The sequence below is a fragment of the Bos javanicus genome, chromosome 24 (assembly GCF_032452875.1).
Source record: "Bos javanicus breed banteng chromosome 24, ARS-OSU_banteng_1.0, whole genome shotgun sequence".
Lineage (NCBI taxonomy): Eukaryota > Metazoa > Chordata > Mammalia > Artiodactyla > Bovidae > Bos > Bos javanicus.
The window spans coordinates 17,709,121-17,727,574 of NC_083891.1; positions in this window are offsets into that span (position 1 = coordinate 17,709,121).

An 18,454-nucleotide genomic window follows, 5' to 3' on the forward strand; every position below is an offset into this window, starting at 1 on the left:
GGTTATTATTACAAAGTCATTCTACAATAGACAATTCAGGACTCTTTGTGGTTGAACATTTCAATTAATAGGTCTAAAACTCTAAAAAGTGAATATTCTGCGTTTGTTAAACAATCAATGAATTAACCAATGACTTAATTATTGTTTCCAGAGCACCCAGTAAGTACCAAATATTGAGCTAATAACATAGAAGACTGACTCATTGAAATCATAAAGAGGATACATAAAGAAAAAAAAAACTAATAATGCATTTTTCAAATGACAAAAATTCTTAAATAATGGTATATTTTCGAGTGACAGGAAAATTCACATTTCCAACAATATAAGCTATACCATTCAGAGAACTAGGGGAGCAGTTGGTGGTTTGTTCACCAAAAGGAGTTAATGACCTGTGAACTAGGAAAGAAATGTGAGAGATTGTCCTAAGAAAGATGTCAATAACCATAATAGCTTCAATTAGTTCTCCCTAAGGCAGCATTGGAATTTTGTTTTAGTTCAGCTAAGTCAAATGAATTTTTAGAAATTACTTTTACTAAGTCATTTAAAGGGGTGAGTGAAATAAAAGTAATATAAGACTCTAGAAAGCAGTCATCAATGACAAATATTTCTGGCTTTGCTGCTGTTGCTGCTAAGTCATTTCAGTTATGCCTGACTCTGTGCAACCCCATAGATGACAGCCCTCCAGGCTCCCCTGTCCCTGGTATTCTCCAGGCAAGAACACTGGAGTGGGTTGCCATTTCCTTCTCCAATGCATGAAAGTGAAAAGTGAAAGTGAAGTCGCTCAGTCGTGTCCGACTGTTAGCGACCCTGTGGACTGCAGCCCACCAGGCTCCTCCGTCCATGGGATTTTCTAGGCAAGAGTACTGGAGTGGGTTGCCATTGCCTTCTCCAGTCTGGCTTTAGGTTCCAGGAATATTTAATAGAAACCCCTGCAAGCTCTGCCATTCAAGAATCAGGCCTTCTTCCTCTGTGTTTATGCTAAAATACTGAGCTGGGTTCATGTGAGTTGGTTCCATTGCTAGACGCTAGAATCCTTAGTTCTTTCTGGAAGTTGTTTAGACTCTGGCTCAAGATGTGAATCATTCTTCCTGGTTTTAGGTTCCATTTTGGTCTGCATTTAGGTTCTTTCTGACATACATTGGTCTATTATTGAACTCAGGACACAGTTTGTTGCCTGGACTCTCAGTCACCCTCAACATGAATGTCTCGGATATGCTTTTCAGGGGTTGTTTGTTTTATGTGCTTCAATTGGCATGTTGTTAAGGGTCATCATTCCTCTTCACTAGAGCTTCTAAACCTCCATCTGTCTTTTTCTCTCCTTTTGGAAAAATAAGATGTTGTTTCTCTAACTCATGCAAATCTTAATCCTTTAGGGCATTTATAGCACTTGATGCAGAGTCTGTGCGTAATCAATTTTTGGTGAATTATTGATAAGAAAAAAAATTGACTGATATGTCTTGACTCCAGGAATGATCCAGTCTTCTGTTCTACAAATAACGAGACTGCTCCTTGTTTAAATTTTGTCTTGATGAGTTATTATTCAGATTCTTCCCATGGGAGCATTTTTATTCAGACTATTGTCACTACCATTTCAAATTTATCAAAAATACATGTAAAATATAGGAAATATAGCAAAAGCAATTTCTACAAGCGAGAGGAGATAAATAGCATAGTAAATAAAGCCTTGCCAATTTTCCAAAGTAAATTGCTTTGGTAAAGGCAGATCTACCAGAGTATAGAACCACTTTCTGCAGCCCTGCTGAAGGAGACAGTAGCTTTTCCAACTATAATTTATAAGTATTGAATTCAGACCCACTATTTGTACACTTCTTGGGTGAAGGTTGAGGCTTCCCAGGTGGCACTAGAGGTAAATAACCCACCTACCAATGCAGGTAGACACAAGAGACACAAGATCCCATGGAGGAGGTCATGGCAACCTACTCCACTATTCTTGCCTGGAGAATCCCATGGACAGTGGAGCCTGGCAGTCTGTAGTCCATAGGGTCGCAAAGAATCAGACATGACTGAAGCAACTTAGCTTGCACACAGAGGCAAGGGTTATATCAGCTTTCCTGCTGACATTCTTGGGTGTGCATTACAAGGATAATAAACATAACATAAAGGAGTAGAAGGGCTTCCCTTATGGCTCAGCTTGTAAAGAATCATCCTGCAATGCAGGAGACCTGGGTTTGATCCCTGGGTTGGGAAGATCCCTTGGAGAAGGGGAAGGCTGCCCACTCCAGTATTCTGGCCTGGAGAATTCTATGGACTGTATAGTCCATGGCATTGCAAAGAGTCGGACACGACTGAACGACTTTCACTTTCAACAAATACTGCTTAAGTTTTGGAGAAGGAAATGACAACCTACTCCAGATTCTTGCCTGGAGAATCCCATGGACAGAGGAGCCTGACATGCTGCAGTCCATGGAGTCACAAAGAGTCAGACACAACTGAGTAACTAAACATCAAAAGGACTAGAAATGCAGGACAGAGAAAATTATTATTATATAATAATTTATTATGCATGATTTCTAAAATTTATTTTTAGCAGGCAATTTAGGGAGGAAGGAGGACACTTTAAATGCAATTTCCACACATCCCTCCATCCTCAACAAAATGTTCTTTATCTTTCTCTCCTTTTATTCAGTCACCAAGAAAACAGGCCAATCAATGCTGAGTAAATCAGTGGCTATTCTATTGATTCTATTTTTGTTTGCCATAAACCACTGGTGCCACATGATAGCACTGTGATGGAAAGGTGTATAAATGTATTAGTGGGGAAAAGAATCACCTCTAAAAACTAAAATGCACACGTGCTTATTTAACACATTCGGACCTATTTAATGGCATTTCTTTAGTTTTATTTCCCCCCTGTTGGAGGAACAACAACTATTTTAGGAACCCCAAACATTCAAATATCAAAAATTTCCAAATGACTATTCACTCATACCTGGGTACATAAAGACACAGTAGTGTAAAAAATACAACTCCCTTGTACTTATTAGAAAATGAAAAAAGGATTTATGTGATATCCAGGATATGAGAGATTCCCAGAGAGATGTCCCTGCCCTTAATGAGAAATCACAGAGAAGGCTGCCATCGCTTGCCTGGGCGCCTGGGCTTATCAGCAGGTCTCAGAGTTTAGGCCTCTGAGATATTGAGTGAAGATTATAAGCCAGATGGGCCACAAATTCTGTCAAGCCTTCTTGGCAGCTGCTCTCATTACAAAAGCCAGCCAGCCTTTTCCAAAAATAAGAATGTGAAGCAAATTGGGCTTATAGACCCTTATAATGCAATTGCACGCAGAGATAGGGGCCTGAGCGGGCAGGCAGAAATATTATTGATGGCTGGTGAAAACAGGGAATAAGATGTTATTAAGGCAACTCAGAGATAGATATCGATAGCTAATATAAAACCTTTATTGGTTTACAGGCTCTAGGAAAAAGGGTTCACAGCTTCGACCCTTTACTTTGCTTTTAATTTCACTGGAGGTACAAAGTTTATGAATAAAACATATCTTCACTCATGATTCTGATATTAGTCACTACTTTCTCTGTCCATTGTCCACCAGAAGCAAGCAGCAGATACTAACAACATGAACCTTAGAGGCTTTTACTTAGAAGGAGAATTTTGTGTGTGTGTGTTGGAATGAGAGAGGACCATTTTCTAGAAACACTAAAATTTGAGGGAAATAACAAATTGCACTTAAAGAAAATTTCCAGAACAAGATACTAAGGTAAAACATAACATTCAAGTTAGCTCATGTGGTAAAAAAGAAACTAACTCACAAGACACAATAAATCAAAGTGGGAGGGGCAGGTGGAATCACCAGAGGTCCCAATGAATCAGACTTGTAATGCTTAAGGAAACATGGTTTGGAATGATATTTACTTGAGAGTAGGGCATCAGATGGAAGAATTAATTATTACTTTCTTCAGACTTTGCATATTACAACCGGGACTGATTCTTGGTTCCCATCTGCCAGGCATCACCTCGAGGGTGACAGTTTTGCTCAGATTCTTCCATTCTGGTAGAAAATAATAGCTAAACTGCATGCGAAACCGACTGAATTAATCAACCACCCCTTTGATGGACTATTATGCAATCACTGCACTTTATTCCCAAGTATTTATAAAATCAAAGGTGATGCAGCCCAGTTTGTATTACAATTAGCTTAGAAATAGAATTCAGTTTTCCCTCCTCCTCTCCCCCTACTCACTCCTCTACCCCTGAAGAATGCAGAAACCATAAGGGCGCGTGCATCACACACAGCTTATGCGTCTAATCAACCTAATTCACTGGATATGGATCTCTGTAATCTGAAAAGGCATTTTTACTTGGTGTTTGTATCTTGTTAGGTCATGAATAGATTTTTAAATAAAAAGATGCTTCTTCCACAGGCCACACAGCAAATGTTGGGGTACACTACAATGGTGCTCCTGGGGACACACTTTAAATTTAAATATTTACCATTTGCTAGTGAGCACACATGTCATATATCAACTCTAAGAATATTGATACCATGTTAAATTATCTGAAGAAAATATGAGAACTTTAAGAAATTATTTAGGTAAAAACAGACACTGGATTGATTGGACTGGCAGAATTAAAATCTATTAATGTAAAGGTCATTTTTTTAACTTTTCATCAAAGTCATTAGACTCAACTGAGCAAAATCTGTGATATCTAAATAACTTGTTGCTTTTCAAAGAATATTCCATAATCTTCTATTATTGTGGTTATAGGGTCCACATTTCTGGACCATTTAGAAACATTGGGTTTTCTGAGTATATAACAATATTTATTTAAAGCTGTCAGAAAATGTGTATGTTAATGTAAAGTTCACATGAATAGTAATTTCATTTATATCTGTGTAATTGATAGCCAAATAATTCTATTTAATTATCCAATATTGTTTGTAATCAGTTTTGTGAATTTTAATCTTGAATATTTTGATGGGTTGCAAACATATTGAAAAGAGTTATGACTTAGCATTTTTAAACTTCTAAAAATTGTTTAAATATTTGTCTTTTTATCATGAAACATCCATGATGTTTTAAGTATATGGTGCTATTCCATATACTTAGCAAGCACAGAATATGTGTTAGATGGTTTGCTCATTGTCATATGCATTTCCTTGATGGAAACCCTACTTGAAAGATAAAGGCCTTAAACCCATTTGGTGTCATCAAGCATAAGAGGGGACTTATATTTCTTCTTCTCCTATCTATCTACTGATTCTTCTCACCCAGACTGTGCCTGGGTAAAACAAATTCAAGAGAATAATTGTAACTCCAAAAGTATCTTCTATAAGGGACCAGGGTTGTAGTAGAAGGATAGGAGGGTGTCAGATAAAAGAGTAGATCAGATGCACTAAAATAACATTTTTTTTTCTTGCAATTTTGAAATAGCATAAAATTATTATCAAAATGGCCATGCCATCATCTATAAGCTGACAGAGGAGAAACTATGGTTCTGACAGTTGTTTTATTTTGACTCCTATGGGCTCTGGGACACTAATGCTGCCTCATTCTATGGCCTCATTTCTACATCTTATAGTGTCTATGTCCACAGGGCAACTCAGGGGCGTAATATTATTCTGATGCCTTTCTGCTCTGTGCTGTCATGTCTCCTCAGCATCAGCCCTCACGGTGCCTCTGAATTGGCAATTGGCATACAAAAGTGCTAGCTCAGAGGATCGCGACAGACATTACTGAAGTACTTAGTATGAGAGAAGAAACAAGAAACATACTTTTGTGCTCCTTGTTCTTGCTGCTATTGCAGAATTCTTTAATCACATTGAAGTCTAATCAGTTATCCTAAGATAGCATCACCTGAGTTTTGCATTTTTCATTTCCCCCTACAAGGGCATATGTGGCTCAAGCTTTATTGAGTAGAGAAGGGAACTAACATATCCTGGTCAAATACTATAAATTAGACACTGATCTAGGTACTTTTAATATATAATAACTTGGCAAATATTAACTGAATTTCTTAAATAACACATCTAGTCTAACCATTTATTTTTAAACTGAGTATCAGAGTTTTCTCACAAATACTTAAAGTAGGTATTGTTCTTGTTCATAAGAGATCATTGAATTTGAATATAATATAACAGTTTTGAGGTTCTCTCAACTTATTACTGAAACTTTAATCTGAAAAAAAAAAAGAGCCTTTTCACATTCAACTAAAATGGAACTTACTTTTTCTAATGTACAAAACCAGGTTGGTTTTTCTGTTTTTTTTTAAAATATCTTAATAATGAATATAAGAATTTGTAAAAAAAAAAAAATGAAAGAATGTGAGACAAATAAACATTCTAAGTAGTTTTAGACACACAATAACTTAAAAAGATTTCAAAAAATCTAAAATACTCTATTTATTTCTCATCAGCTATTGCAAAATGAATGGGAAGCTCAAGTGAAGGGCTTTATGCTCTCAAATAAAAGTGAAAGAAGGAGAACATAGGTTTACTTACAAATGTTGGTCCAGAGGAGAGTTTTCTGGCTGTCATTTTATTTAGAGATCTGAATTGATGTGGGCAGAGTAAGAATGCATCTTCTCCCTCCCCAAACCAAATGAAAACCACAGGAAAGAACAAACATTTTTGTAAATCATCTAGGAGTGATTTGTAAATCCAAATCAGTGTAAGAGAAATGGCCATAATTAGCTTAGTGACAGCTGGATTAAGGTGGGAAAAGATCACAGAGAGATCTGAATAGCAGGACATTCACTGCAAAAACTGCACAATGCAGTGACTGGAAGAAAAGTTTCATATTTGAAATAAGAAATTTTGGAGTATATAGGCTGACTGTTGAAGTTTCTTAGGGACTCACTCGGTTTTGTGGAATAGCTGAGGAAATAAGACACAGTGTACAGGTGTGATATTGCTGAAACTATGACTACTCTTTCAACAGGGCTTAAGAGAGCCTGGGCTTTGTGAGTACCCTCCCAGCTGCCACACTTTATTATTGAGTAAAAGTAGAAAATCAGCTCTCTCTTTCTGCCTCTCTCTGTCTCGATCACTCTCCTCAGGTTTCAGTCTCTTTCCAAGCATAAATTTTCAGTCAAACATTTGTGCACACAGAGACCTAGGTCAGAGGCTCACTGTTTTCTCTGTGGACACCTGGTCCAAGAAGATTAAACTTCACACCAAGAGTCTTAACATTCAAATTGTTTCCATGAATATAAAGAAGAGCAGGAAACCTACCTACCCATTGGAAATAGATAAGAACAAGAATTAAAAACATTTGCCATGATGTAGATACATTTAAGACATATTTTTGACAAACCCAACGATTTTACTAAAATAAATACCTCTATGAAACAAGGACTTCCCCAGTGGCTCTGTGGTAAAGTATCCACCTGCAATGCAGGAGACACGGAAGATGTGGGTTTGTTTCTTGTGTCAGTAAGATACCCTTTAGGAGGTCATAGCAACCCACTTCAGTATTCTTATCTAAAAAATGCCACAGACAAATAGAGTCCATAGGGTCACAAAGAGTCAGACATGACTCAGCATTAACACTATGAAACAAATTCTCAAAGAAAATATAAATATTTCAAGGGCAAAATGGGCTTCCCTTATGGCTTAGCTGGTAAAGAATCTGCATGCAATGTGGGAGACCTGGATTCAATCCCTGAGTTGGGAAAATACCCAGAGAAGGGAAAGGATACCCGCCCCAGTGTTCTGGCCTGGAGAATTCTACGGACTGTCCATGGGGTCACAAAGAGTCGTACATGACTGAGCGACTTTCTCACTAAGGACAAAATACTAAGACAACATAAATGTAATAACTTAAAAAGATATGGAAAAAATCAAGTGAAGGATATATAAGAAGCTACACAATAGGAGAATTACTACTGTTGAAAACACAGCCAGGAACATAATAATAAGTCTGAAAAGGAAATTAAAATTAAATTTAAAAAATAGTTGAAAAGGACTATGCAAAGGAAAGGAACATAAGCATAATTAGCATTCTAGTAGAAGGGCAACCAATGAATGAGGAAAAAAAGATATAATTCAAGAAAATTTCTAGTAAAGACTAAAATACACAAGCTGAATTCTCTGGTGGTCCACTGGTTAGGGCTCTGTGCTTCCACTACAGGGGATATAGGTTTGATCCCTGGTTGGGGAACTAAAAGAGATAGATAAGAAAAATTATATTGTAAAGAAAACCGATACATGTCTCTTTGGAGATACACCCTGGTAACATTATTGGATTTCAGAGGTAAAGAAAAAAAAACAGGGTAAATAAGCCATTTTTTCTTTAAACATCAATTCACAGAAGACAGAAAGACAGAAATGGCAGACTGATTTCAAACCTCTTCAAAGACATAGTCAAAATTAGAAACAATATTATTTCAAGTTTCTTCCTAGAAAATACATTGCTTATATTTTCTTTGCAGCCTGAACTGTCATGTAGATTCAGTCAATTGATAGATATTTTCAAACTATAAAGAGATTAGTCAATGAAATCTTACTAAATAACAACTAAAAAGTAGTGTTTATCCAACAAAGAAGTAAATGGAGAAACATGTAGAAGGCTAGATGATGAGCACAGAATCCATTTAAAAGTAACAGGGACACTGAACCAATTTTCTGAAGCTATGAGCCTCAGATTCAGGCTCCCTCAAACGTACGTGCTCTTTCCAAGGCTGGGTGTGTGTATTTTGGATTCAGGTTTTCCCAATATTACCTTCATATGTGGTTATAGATTTTTAAATTTGCAAAAAAGAAAAAGAAAAAAAGATACTTTAGCACTATGTGCTATGACTTCTGCCTCTACTTTAGTTTCCATTTCTATTATCAGTACTCTTCTGTTGGAAAATACACAGGGGTTTTGTGAAATTAGCTAACAGAAACTTAATAATATTTTTAGATGGAATTTAATCTCATATAGTGGTGTGATTCATTGTAATTTCCATGGATTAGAGTAGAACTCTCCCAACACCCAGTGTGGCCACTGTCGAGTGACAATGTAAATTCAAAAATATTCTGTCACTTTAAGTACATAGCACTAGAAATGTGTGGGCTGTAAGAGAGAACAAGGTTTGAAAAGGATAGAGCTAGAATTGGTTCCTGGAAAAAATTTTGATTATTAACATTCTGTCATCATCACCTAGTCAAAAGTATGTGATTTCTCATATTCACAGAGCATATAAAATAATAAATTCATAGTTTTAAACATTTTTGATGAGAATGGTATGAAATAAAAATGCTGTGCTTGTAAAGCATTAATTTGTATCAGTGCTAAAATTAGTAAATCTATATGTGTGGGAAATCATACCTTGGACTGTGTCTTACTGTATACAGTGACTTATCTTGCCCTAATATCTAAGGAGTCCAGAAGAAATTAAATGAAAAACAGCCACTGCTACAAGTAAAATACAGAAAACAAATAAATTAATAAGTGATTTTATTATTTAAAAGAGTGTTTATCAGGTGTAAGAAAATTGAACTGTTTTTAAAGCATATAGCTTGTTATGAAAAAATCCTACTAAAGATTATCCTAAATTTGATAAGCATGATATAAAATTGTATACTATTATGAAAAAAACAACCTCAGATATGCACATGATACCACTTTAATGGTAGAAAGTAAGAGGAGCAAAAGAATCTCTTTTTTTATTTTTGATTATTTATTTTAATTGGAGGCTGATTACCTTACAATATTGTGGTGGTTTTTGCCATATATTGACATGAATCAGCCATGGGTGCACAGGTGTCCCACCATCCTGAAAACCCTCCCACCTCCCTCCCTACCCCATCCCTCTGGATTGTCCCAGAGCACCAGCTTTCAGTGTGCCGCTTCATGCATCAAACCGGCACCAGTCATCCATTTTATGTACAGTAATATACATGTTTCAATGCTAGTCTCTCATACTGTCCACCCTCGCCTTTTCCCACATAGTCCAAAGTCCGTTCTGTGTCTCTTTTGCTGTCTTGCGTATAAGGTTGTCATTATCATTTTCCTAAATGCCATATATGTGCATTAATATACTTTATTGGTGTTTTCTCTTTCTGGATTACTTCACTCTGTGTAATAGGCTCCAGTTTCATCCACCTCATTAGAACTGACTCAAATGCATTCTTTTTTATAGCTGAGTAACATTCCATTGTGTGTGTACAACAATTTCCTTGTCCATACATCTGCTAATGGACATCTAGGCTACTTCCATGTCCTAGCTACTGTAAACAGTGATGCGATGAACACTGTGGTGCATGTGTCTCTTTCAGTTCTGGTTTCCTCGGTGTGTATGCCCAGCTGTGGGATTTCTGAGTTGTGTGGTGGTTCTATTTCCAGGTTTTTTAAGGTATCTCCACACTGCTCTCCATAGTGTCTGTACTAGTTTGCATTCCCACCAACAATGTAAAAGGAGTTCCTTTTCTCTACACCCCCTGCAGCAGTTATTGTTTGTAGATTTTTTTGATGGCCACCATCCACTGTGAGATGGTACCTCATTGTGGTTTTAATTTGCATTTCTCTGATAATGAGTGATGTGGAGCATCTTTTCATGTGTTTGTTAGCCATCTCTGTGTCTTCTTTGGAGAAATGTCTGTTTAGTTTTTTGGCCCATTTTTTGATTGGATCGTTTATTTTTCTGGTATTGAGCTGCATGGGCTGCTTGTATATTTTGGAGGTTAATTCCTTGTCAGTTGTTTCATTTGCTATTATTTTCTCCCATTCTGAAGGCTGCCTTTTCACCTTGCTTATAATTTCCTTCATTATGTAATAGCTTTTAAGTTTAATTAGGTCACATTGTTTTTATGTTTGTTTTTATTTTCATTACTCTGGGAGCTGTATCACAGAGGACCTTGCTGTGATTTATTTTAGAGAGTGTTCTGCCTATGTTTTCCTCTAAGAGTTTTATAGTTTCTACCATTTGGATCTTTAATCCAGTTTGAGTTTATTTTTGTGTATGATGTTAGAAAGTGTTCTAGTTTCATTCTTTTATATTTGGTTGACCAGTTTTCCCAGCACCACTTGTTATTGTATATTCTTGCCTCCTTTGTCAAAGATAAGGTGTCCATAGGTGTGTGGATTTATCTCTGGGCTTTCTATTTTGTCCCACTGATCTATATTTCTGTCTTTGTGCCAGTACCAGACCCATTACAAGCATGGAAATCAAAGCTGTAATCAAAAATCTTCCAACAAACAAAAGCCCAGGATCAGATGGCTTTACGGGTGAATTCTGCCAAAAATTTAGAGGAGAGCTAACACCTATCCTGCTCAAACTCTTCCAGAAAATTGCAGAAGGCAAACTCCTAAGCTCATTATATGAGGCCATCATCACCCTAATACCAAAACCAGACAAAGATAACTATAGGCCAATATCACTGAAGAACATAAATGCAAAAATCCTCAATAAAATTCTAGCAAACAGAGTCCAACAACGTATTAAAAAGATCATACATCATGACCAAGTGGATTTTTTCCCAGGGATGTAAGAATTATTCAATATTCACAAATCAATCAATGTGATACACCATATTAATAAATGGAAAGGTGAAAACCTTGTGATTATCTCAATAGATGCAGAGAAAGCCTTTGATATGTTTCAATATTTATTTATGATAGAAACTCTCGAGAAAGCAGGCATAGAATGAACATGTGCTAAGTCATTCAGTCATGTCCAACTCTTTGTGACCCCATGGACTGTAGCCTGTCAGGTTCCTCTGTCCATGGGATTCTCCAGGGAAGAATACTGGAGTGGGCTGCCATTTCATTTTCTATACCTTAACATAATAAAAGCCATATATGACAAACCTAGAGCAAACATCTTCAGTGGCAAAAAACTAAAAGAATTTCCTCTCAAATCAGGAACAAGACAAGGGTGCCCACTCTCACCACTACTATTCAAGATAGGTTTGGAAGTCCTAGCCACAGGAAACAGAAAAGAAAATAAATAATAAAATAAAAGGAATTCAGATTGGAATAGAAGTTAAACTCTCACTGTTTGCAGATGAAATGATGCTCTACATAGTAAACCCTAAAGACACCACCAGAAAATTACTAGAGCTAATCAATGAATATAGTAAAGTTGCAGGATATAAAATTAATACACAGAAGTCCCTTACATGCCTATACACTATAAATGAGAAAACAGGAAGAGAAATTAAGGAAACCATCTTATTCACCATTGCAACAAAAAGAATAAAATACTCAGGAATGAATTTACCTAGAGAAGCAAATATATATATGTAGAAAACTATAAAACACTGATGAAAGAAATCAAAGATGACACAAATAGATGGAGAAATATATCATGTTCATGGATTGGAAGAATCAATATAGTGAAAATGAGTATACTACCCAAAGCAATGTATAGATTCAATGTAATCCCTATGAAGCTACCAATGGTATTCTTCACAGAACTAGAACAAATAATTTCACAATTTGTATGGAAACACAAAAAACCTTGAATAACATCTCGAGAAAGATGAATGGAACTGGAGGAATCGACCTAACTGACTTCATACTATGCTACAAATCTTCAGTCATCAAGACAGTATGGTACTGGCACAAGAGAAAAGAGCCTCTTATGAGGATTAAAGAAGAGAGTGAAAAAGTTGGCTTAAAACTCAATATTCAAAACACTAAGATAATGACCACCAGTGCCCTTACTTCATGGAAAATAGAAGGACAAAAAGTGGAACCAGTGGCAGATTTTATTTTCTTGAGCTCTGAAATCACTGTGGATAGTGAACACAGCCATGAAATTAAAAGATGCTTGGAAGAAAAGCTATATTAAACCTAGACAGCATATTAAAAAGTAGAGACATCACTTTGCTGACATAGGTCCATATAGTCAAAGCTTGGTTTTTCCAATAGTCATGTACTGATGTGAGTATTGGACCATACAGAAGGCTGACCACTAAAGAATGATGCTTTTGAATTGTGGAGCTTGAAAAGACTTTTGTGAGTCCTTTGGGCAGCAAGGAGATTGAACTAATCTGTCCTAAAGGAAATCAATCTTTCTAGCATTCATTGGAAGGACTGATGCTGATGCAAAAGCTCCAAACCTTTGGCCATCTGATGCTAAGAGCTGAATCATTGGAAAAGACCCTGATGCTGGGAAGGATTGAGGGCAAAAAAGAAGGAGGCAACAGAGGATGAGATGGTTGGATGGCATTACCGATTCAATAGAAATGAGTTTGAGCAAAGCCTGGAAGATAGTGAAGGACGGGGAAGGACTGGAGTGTTGCAGTCCATCAGGTCACAAAGAGTTGGACATGATTTAGCAACTGAGCAAAAGCAATTACCAAAATATTATGGAACTGCAAGAAAGTTTCCCAGCTGTATAAAGGTAAACTGACTGTTCTAGAAAAAGACTGAATTATGTTTTTTTTATCCATACTTTAGTGATTAAAAAAGAATAATTGATCATATGACAGTGTGAAGTCAAATAGAGAAACACATTTATTATAAATATGTGCCTGTTAATAAAACTATGCAATTTTCTGAGATTTTGAAAAGCTTGTTTTTATTTTATTTTTCACATTCTAATTTATTGTGATTTCTCAGCCAAAAGAAATAATAATCTTTCTTATGTACTTTTCAGTTATAATTTTGTATTATTTAATTCAAGAAGCCAAAGTTATTTATGTTCTGGGATCCACCAAACCCAGATATACCCTTGAGTTAGAAAAAAAATTATATAACATTAATTATGACAAAGTGAAAATAAAAATATAATTAATGAAAAAATAGAAAGATGCAACATGGTCAGACTGTGTGTTAGTAGGTTAATTCTCTTGTTGTTATTGATAATTGAGAGTAATAGAGATTTCTTTTAACCATAATGGTACTCAAGTAGCAGAGGTGTCTTATATAAATATAATAACTAAATTATCTAAGAAAATAAATAACCACAATATTAGATGAGAGATGAAAATAAAAACCTCTAAAGACTAAAAGACCCTGATTCTGGGAAAGATTGAGGGCAGGAGGAGAAGGGGACGACAGAGGATAAGATGACTGAACGGCATCACTGACTCAATGGACATGAGTTTGAGCAAGCTCTGGGAGATGGTGAGGGAGGAAGGGGAGACCCGGTGTGCTGCAGGCCACAGTGTTGCAAAGAGTTGGATATGACTGAGTGGCTGAACAACAAAGATTAAAAAGAGTTCATTTTCTTCTCTTTCATGATGGAGGGTTGCAGTAGTCATTGGTAAAGCTTGAAAAGCAGGATAGAGACAGAAGAATATTTTCTAAAGGTATATTTTAAAATTCTTTTCATATAAATTCATTAAATTTTATATAATTTATGATAATACTAATTTTGTAAGGTTAAAAGTAGAATGTGTGGATAAGTGGAAATTTAGTAATTTATTGTCATTCATGTTGCAATGCTAATAAACTCTACTTGGGGGGAAGAGGTATGAAAGTTGTAAGTGGAAAGGAATAAAATGAACTGAAAATATACAAATATCAAACAAACAAGAGAAAACATGTTACAGTGATATTTATGTATCAAGAGACACTGAAAACTGAATATATATTTAATCAGGCATTCTTTTAGAAAATAAGTATTTAGTTTAAGACCCTTCTTTCAATCTAATTATAAAAATCTAAGTTTTCAAAATAATAGTTGAGCTCTTTAAAAATTTATATGATTATAAATCTGGCAAAATAATCCCTGACCAGGATCACAAGGGATTTTACAAAGACCTTTATAAATGCAAATCTTAGAAAATTTCCTAAAATTAATACACTGTGTGCATATTTTGAGTATCAAAAATAAATCTTTTTCTGAGGAAAGATGCTTTTCTTTGCCAGCCTTCTCAAGGCAAAAAAAAAAAAAAAGTTGGATTCCGTTTACAGTTAGAAAATAACTAGGTATTTGTGACTATATAGACATCTCCCTATTGGGTGAAACAGAATGAACCCTTGCCAATCTTGGGTTTTCAGTTTTAGGGCTGATTGCATAGCCATTTTGGAATCTCTGCCAACAATTGGGCAAAAGCGTGATTAGATTTGGGCATGGAGGGAAGTAGAAGGATGAGTAAATGACCTCTCCCCCATCCAAGCCTCAAAAAACACTCATTTTTTTTGTACTCATGATATACCCACATGGTGACTGTCTTATCACACCCACTTTGAAAAATCCACATCAAAATCAGTGCAAACAGACAGAAACGTTCACCTTCAAAACTCTTGAACTAAATTACCATCTGCAGGGCGATGTGTGGGGGCAGTCATCTATTCATTTCCAATTACCTGAGAATAGCAAGAAAAATTTGCTTCCAATATTCTTGCACCCCAGCTGGTCGTCAGCTTTCTGGGACATGACATCGAGGGTCATTAATGCCAGAAGCACTTGTTTTCCAGGAGAACTGACTAAATGTTTCACTGTGCTGGCTGCTGTTAGCTCAGCTGCTACTTGCTCTGGTTGTACTTCAATTTCTCTTTTCATTTTAGATTTTGGTCTCCCTTTTTTTCCATTTTACTGAGTAATACATGACTGTGAATGATGTGTGTAATGGGAAACTGATGTTATGTGTGTACTTTATTGACATAGCTGCCAAAAAAAAATGGCTTAGCCTATATCTCTAAATAGTGCAATTTATTGTTCTCTATCCCCCACTCACCCACATATAATGGTAAATGAGAGAAGAGATTGAAGAATTGTAATTTCAACTTTCTCCCCATATACTTAAAAAGAACTCAACTCTCAATCATAAAACTTGAAGCAAGCTGTTCCTTCTCATGGAACTCCGTGTTCTGAGATATGCATTCCACTGTAACAAAACTCTCCACTGGCCTTGGGGGCCCCTGCTCACCTAACAGGAGGGTAACTGGGGACTCAGTTACCATCATTGCATTACCCAGAGCTAAAGGCTACACTCTGAGAACAACTTCATCCCCTTTACTAAGCAAGCAAAATGATCCATAACTTATTCTACTCAATATAGAAACCTCTAAGCATTCTAAATTGGCCTGTGGTGATGGTGAGACTCTGGGAGAAGACATTCTTCAGTCTAATGTTAGGGGAAATTGTGATTCTGTGCTTTCAGTTTGCAGTTATATAATGGTTGATGTGCATTAACTGGCTAATACCCATCAGCATCTCTGTGGCACAAGGCATACAGACTTCTATTTTCCAATTATATTTTATATAAAGAATTCATTGCTGTGTGCTTAAATGTTTCTATGAGAATAGTCAACTAGTTTAATAAAAGTAAGTATATTGCAACAATTAAAAATGTTTGATAAATTAAAATGTAAGTACAAACAATGTTTAAACATTTCTCCAGGGATCAAAAAAGTATATTTGTGTGTCTATCAGAGAAATAGAAGAGAAAATTGCAAGAGCTTTAATGGGGGCAAGAAATACCAATAAGCGAAAGCAATATTCATATAGACTACAATACTAGCCCACCACTATCCTGGCTATTGATATTAAAAGATGGTCTTTAAGGTTGTGTATATCTTTGTGGTTGTGTTGGTGTGTAGTTATGTACATGAGTGTTGTTTTACAGGCAAGTATATCTATACAAGAATGTGTATTTCGAAGTGTTGGAGTGAAAACATGTTCTTCTTGGCAAAAAATATAATCAGGAAATGAGATTGGAAATGAGATAATGGGATTGAAAATACTATGTAAACTGTAACATATTCCACATATGCTAATAATTGCTATTTGAATTGTATAATAATTATTAATTCATGGTAAAATGATCACTTTTTAGTGGAAAAGTGAGGCTCTTTAAGCAGTACCCTAAAGATATAAATTGTCCTACATTGGACTGTTATATTTTAGAATATGAGTGAGTGAGTCCAATGCAGTACCTCAAATCTTTTACTGCAGAAATTAAATTTTTCTGGTACAATGTGATCTTCACTAAAGTATTTTGGCTATTTCCTAATAGCTTTTGTTTTAGGTAAATATGTATAAAAATTTTATTTGTATTTTATTTTACCCTTCCAAGTTATACCACATACTGGTAGTCACCAATGCACAATCAATAAAAGACTTGATCCTCTTCTACAAATCAAAATTATCTCAATGTAGCTTCAATTTTTTTCAAGATATAACCAAAACACCAATTCCTCTATGTTAATCCAGTTATTCAATCAATATTTTTCATGTGTTAATACTCTATGACAGGAACTCTCTCTTCTCATATTGCTAATGTTGTTGTTTCTGCCAGTTGCCAAGTCATGTCCGACTCTTGATGACCCCATGGACTGCAGCATACCAGACTTCCCTGTCCCTCACCATCTCTCCAAGCTTTCTAAGGTAGCCATGTAGAAATTTACACAGTCTGTCTTCCTGGTACACTGGGCCCAGTTGAACTACCTGATATACTGGTTCCAGGGCAGAAAGCTAAGTAACCCCAAAATATTAACCGTTATTACAAGTTCTGCTAAGAAAGATTAAAAAGTTTAGTAAGACAAGACAGCCTGGATATCTGGTAAAATTAGAGTAAGAGAGAGAATTGGTCATAAAAGTATTATCTAAGAGAAATTACAAAATCAAATTTTCAGTTTAAAAGGATGTTCTTTGGGTCACAGGGAGGGTTGGAGGTGAGGAGTCAGACTCAAAGTCAAGAGCATCAATCTAGGCAAAGGACAGGAATGCTTCTACGGTACTGGTAATGGTGATTGGCACAGAAACAGGATTGAAATTCAAGTCTGGCATCAGAGTCCACAAGCTCACCTCACACTCTGATAGGCAGCAAAGGAAGACTGTGTGCTCTCTTCGTAGCCTGATGGAGCACCTCGGAGCCTGCATTTGTGGGCTGGCATGTCTGTGTTCAAGTACAGCCTCCATGCTTTCCACGTTGTGTACACCTTTGCAGCTATCTACCGCTCATTGCCTCAGTTTCCTATATTGTAAAATGAAGATGATAACAAAACAAATAATTCATGTGTGTGATATAAAGATGGGATGATTTCAAATTTATAAATCTTTACTCCAAGTAACTGTGGAGACATAGGTAGAAACATATAGATGTGCATTAAATAAAATACAATTTTAAATGTGTACTGGTTATTGAAACTGCCTTTGAAAACATTACTTGGAAGTACTTCTTTCATTCAGATATCTTATTTTCAAATGCCCATAGGAAAATAATCCGCCATTCTATTGTGTCCTTCCCCTGTTTTTTGGATGTCAACTTTGACTTTAGTTGCATAGGTTACTTAATAGCTTCCCAAAATGCAAAATATTCAGTGCTTGTCTACAAAATTGCTATTCTCTTGAAAGTTAGACAAACACTTGTTTTTACTTTAACTGCTCATGCAGGTGAGGAGAAACAGTTTTTACACCTTGGATAATTCTGACAAGAAACTAACATATATGTAACTAACACTTCATTTATACTCCCTGTATTGGTAGACATTATGTTACATATCTCAAAAATGGTCTTGTAAAAACAAGATCCGGGTAGGGGGTTGGGAAACATGTAAGGGAAACAAACGTGTTTCACCGTTTGTTTTACTTC